We start from the raw sequence: 5,000 nt of genomic DNA, 5'->3' as shown, positions 1-5,000 counted from the left end.
CACACCTTCGGCGTTTCAGAGCCACTAAAACTTTAACATTTGGAAACTGCGGCGTTGCTTTGTAGTCTGGACGGAGACATTTGGAGACGATGACCCAGGTCGGTCTGTGGAAAAGTGAAGATTAGTTCCCAAGTTAAGTAGGACAAAATGCTGTCATTTCACTTGTTTAATTAGACTCATATCACAATAAGTCAACGCTGACGCGTTCCGGCACCAAAGCCAAATGTCAAACATGGCCGAAATTAACCTTTTGTCTCTTAGGTGACGCAAAACAATGTCATATGAAATCGATCTAGAGTGGCTGGAAGAAACTGATGTATAGAACATGAGTCCCATATGGTCTAGCGGTCAGGATTCCTGGTTTTCACCCAGGCAGCCTGGGTTCAATACCCGGTATGGGAATCGGTGTTTGGTTTGATCACCGATTGACATTTGGCGTCCAACGTAGAAGTGAAGACGTAGCCTCAGAGGAAGCTGTGGTCCCTCGATCACTCAGACTCCTCTCTGTTGGGGGATCCACATCAGTGGACACATTTAAAAAACACTGAAATTAAGCCATGTTTATTTGAAAAAGTTACAAAGATGACAACAACGAAAAAGCCTCAAAAGCATAAAAATGTGAATGAAGCAACAAAAACTGAAAACAGCTTTGACTAAAGGAGACAAAAACATCAAAAGAAATGGTGAAAGCCTCCCTCAAACTCTCCTCTGTTGGTCCTGTTGTCTGGACAGATCTAGAGTCAATAACGTGAGCCAATGTTTAAAGTCCCTGACACACCAACCCAATAATCGGTCGTCTAACAGTCTGGCGAGGTCGGTGACTCGAGTCTGTTCGGTGTGGTCCGTGCCGTCGTCCGTTGTTGTTATGGAGACATATTACATGCTCAAGTTGGCGTCGCTTCTGTGTGTTCTGAGGCACTTTTGGACCTCGGGGAGACTGATCAGTCCGACTGACTTTTCTGCCGACGGTTGGCCGTCTGGTTGGTGTGTCTGGGCCTTAAGGATGAAATGTCAAATATCCTGCAAAATACTCAATAAATCATCAGAACATTCATACTCCTGAATGTGGAGACAGACTCAGCTTCAGTAATGTCTAATGAGTTTATGTCTCTGTTGTTGTTATTATTTGCTGCTCTGTGGACACAAAGACTGAGAGGAACCAGCAGAGGGAGACACAGTACAGATAGTTTCTGCTCCATTATTCTTCTCCTCCTCTACATCTCAGAGGGAAATATTGGGCTTTTTACTGCAGTAAATCTATCTGATAACTATCTGTACGTGTAAAAGTCTAAATAGTTCATCTAGACGTCAGAGTCTGGACATCATCCCTCTGGAGATCTGGTTCTTCAGGGGTCAAGAGATCATCTTTGTCTGGGTTTACATATGATTTATGGAATAAGAAATACAGAAAACATTACAGAACATGAGTCCCATATGGTCTAGTGGTTAGGATTTCTGGTTTCCAACCAGGCCGGCCCGGGCTCAACTCCGGTATGGGAATCTAAATTAAGATAAATTAAAGGAATACTTCAGTGATTTAGCATTAAGCTTTGTATCAGTAGAAACACGTGAGTATTTGCTTCACTCCCTCATGTCCCCTCTGAGACTAGATTTCTCTGTATTGTGGGTCTGGAAAAATGCCTCTGATGACGCAAAAATTGTCATTTAGCGCCATCGGAGGCATTTTTGCACAGAGTCTGTGGACTACAGCCAGCTAGTTCTGCATGTTTTAAACCCGCCCATAGGGGTTGGACTGTCACTACCCGATCCGAGCCGATGTGAGTCAAGTGTCAGCCATCTTGAAGCTTCGCTAAACAGGCTCTGTCTTTTCAGCAGCAAACTTTTACAACAACTATGTGCATTGTATACCACCGGGATACATTGGCACAGATCGGAGAATATGCAGGAAACTTTATTACAGATGGAATACTCAACACACTACGTGAGCTTCGCCTGGGAAGGGGAAATCTAAAGCAGTGAAACGCGGAACGAGGGCAGGAGTACGAGCTAGGTGGAAAGCTAACGCCAGCCGGCCACCTGTCCCATCAATCCTGCTTGCAAATGTCTGCTCATTAGACAACAAACTGGACTACATCCATCTTCAACGAAACCCCTAATGCGAGTTCAGAGACTGCTGTGTTGTTGTTGTTATGGAAACATGGCTGAACAACAGTGTACCGGACTATCCAGCTACCAGGCCGGCTGCTCTGTCGCCGGGTAAGACTAGTGGAGGCGGGCTGTGTTCACACGGACTGGTGCAGAAATGGGGTGCTTGTATCCAACTAACTGCTCACTGCTACATTCCACGCAAATTCACGGCTGTTTATACTCAGTTTTTATAGTCCACCAAGCGCTAATGCTACCAATGCGTTACTAGCCTATAATGTGTGTGCACTAAATGTAGCCTGTTTCGTATGTCGTTTTAATACAATGTTGTTTTTATATATTTTAAATGTGTAACACTACTTCAGCCACGGCGAAACGTTGTTTTGTGTAAATGGTCGAAATGACAATAAAACACTTGAGTTGACTGACTGTCTCACTGTCTATTATGTCTGTTTTTGGTAGGTGTGGCTTGGGAGTGGACTTGTAGTGAAGCGAAGCAAGTGCATTCTGGGAGTTGTTGTCTTTCATCCACATGAGCCAAAAATAAATTTTCTGGCTTTTCTCGGTCTAGAAGGCACCAACTTCTTAAAAAAAAAAAACTACATAAATGACCCAATTTAATACATATTCATCTTTCCAGCGGTGAAATATCCCTTTAATTAAAAGTACAAATAACCAGAGACATATTTACTTTAGTAAAAGTAGAAGTACCACAATGATAACCCTACTTAAGTAAAAGTAAAAAGTACCTGATTTTAAATGTACTTTAAGTATTTAAAGTAAAAGTACTAGCATAACAATTTATAATCTTAATTTTATTTGCATATTACCATTTTAAATAGTAAATGGAGCTTTGACAGTATCCACACTGTCCACTACCACAAACAAGGCCAGTAGCCATACTGTCCACTACCACAAATAAGATCAGTATCCATACTATCCACTACCACAAACAAAGCCTGGCTTTTAAAACAAATTCCCATCCTAACCAGCATAAAACGGAAATATGTTGGAATCGGAATGCGGTTGGTTTTATTCATGGATGTATTTTAAGACGGTTTTATTTCCTTTAACCATGGGAGCTTAACTAAATAAATTGTGTGAAGCAGCGGGAATGGAGAGGAGATGTGAAGAGGTCCAGCCAAATAAAGAAGGTATGAACACTTCTTACGCTGCCTGGCGGAGAAGAAAATGACGCTGTGGAGAGAAATATATGGCAACTATGGTTTAAAAACGGGAATAATAAAAAACAAACATTTTCACTTTTACCGGAAGCTGTATTACTGAGGGTCAGCAGTGCTGCGCCCGGACTCTGGAGCACCGGAGCACTTGGAAGCTGATGAAAGATCTGCGGTGCCCTATATAGTATGTATGTATGTATGTATGTATGTATGTGTGTATATATATATATATATATATATATATATATGTGTATATATATATATATATATATATATATATGGCAGGCGGAAAACTGATCAGTACATGTAACGGAACGTAGTAGAAATGTAGGAGTAGAAAGTATAGATAATTGCTGCAAAATGTAACGAAGTAAAAGTCAAAAGTATGCACTATTGAGTCTACTTAAGTAAAGTACAGATATGTGAAAAATGTACTTAAGTACAGTAACAAAGTATTTATACTTTGTTACATTCCACCACTGCATATCAGTAGTAATGACCTTCAAGAGACCGCAAACACATCACAGTAACTTTATGCTTTTATTGTGAAAAGAGACAGAACTCAAAACAAGTCAACGGCATTTCTACAATTTCATGATCACAGCTTCCATCTTAAAGGATTGGACGTGGAAGAGGTTTACAATGTTCCCGAGGAATCTGTTCAATCATTCTGAATTATTTTAGATAGATACTTTATTCATCCTGACGGAAATTTTACTTTAGTAAATTTTATACAAAGTTCATTCATTAGTTCATAACAATAACCTGAAACATTTCTCTAAGTGTGATCCTGTACAGACTCAACTGATCAGCACTGAGAAACAGGAGGAGACTCTCTGTCCTACACAGAACACAGAGACACTGAGGCACCAGAAAAATTTAACCTGAACCCAGGATAGAGAGGCTGAGTGAATGTGGTGTTGAAGGTGTGGAGGTGGATCAGTGAGTCAGAGGAGACTGTGTAGAAGGACAGAGAGCCAGCAGGACAGTCCACATACACTGCTACTCTACCAGAGACAGAGGAGGAGGAGATGGATGTTACTCTGTTATTGTGAAAGACAGCGTAACCACCATCACAGCAGAACAGACTCCAGGACTGATCATTACATCCAAACCAACAGCCATCTCCTCTCCTGCTGATTCCTCTGTAACTCACTGATATATCAACATCTCCTCTCCTCTCGACCTCCCAGTAACAGCGACCAGTCAGACCATCTCTACACAGCAGCTGTTCCGAGTCAAACCTCTCTGGATGATCAGGATATGGCTGATCCTCCTCCACTAATATCACCTTCCTGTTGTTGTCAGACAGTTTGAGGTTTCTGTTCACTGTGTTTGTGTTGAGTGTGAGGTCACAGGAATCTGACGGAGAGAACGAGACACAACACAGCTGCAGTTATTTATTTTATGATTATTTATTCATTTTTGGCCTTTATTTGATATGACAACTGAAGACAGGAAAGGGGAGAGAGAAAGCAAGGGAATGACATGCAGCAATGGGTCAGGCTGGAACACCAGCCTGCTGCAGTAAGAACTGAGCCTTAGTACAAACCCCAATTCCAATGAAGTTGGGACGTTGTGTAAAATGTACATAAAACAGAATATAATGATTTGAAAATCCCTTTGAACATACAGTATATTCAATTGAATACATTACAAAGACTCGATTTTTAAATGTTCAAACTAATAAACTTCATTGCTTTTTTGCAAATT

The 5,000-nt window shown here is 41.1% G+C and overlaps 1 non-coding gene across 1 annotated transcript; it reads left to right on the top strand.

The window, feature by feature from the left end:
• The first annotated feature begins 330 nt into the window (after positions 1-330).
• Positions 331-402, top strand: trnae-uuc. Its single transcript has one exon. It is a non-coding gene; the product is annotated as a tRNA-Glu (tRNA).
• The last annotated feature ends 4,598 nt before the right edge of the window (positions 403-5,000 follow it).

The sequence above is a fragment of the Perca fluviatilis genome, chromosome 8 (assembly GCF_010015445.1).
Source record: "Perca fluviatilis chromosome 8, GENO_Pfluv_1.0, whole genome shotgun sequence".
In the NCBI taxonomy this organism is placed as follows: domain Eukaryota; kingdom Metazoa; phylum Chordata; class Actinopteri; order Perciformes; family Percidae; genus Perca; species Perca fluviatilis.
This window is presented reverse-complemented; position numbering and strand designations above follow the sequence as displayed.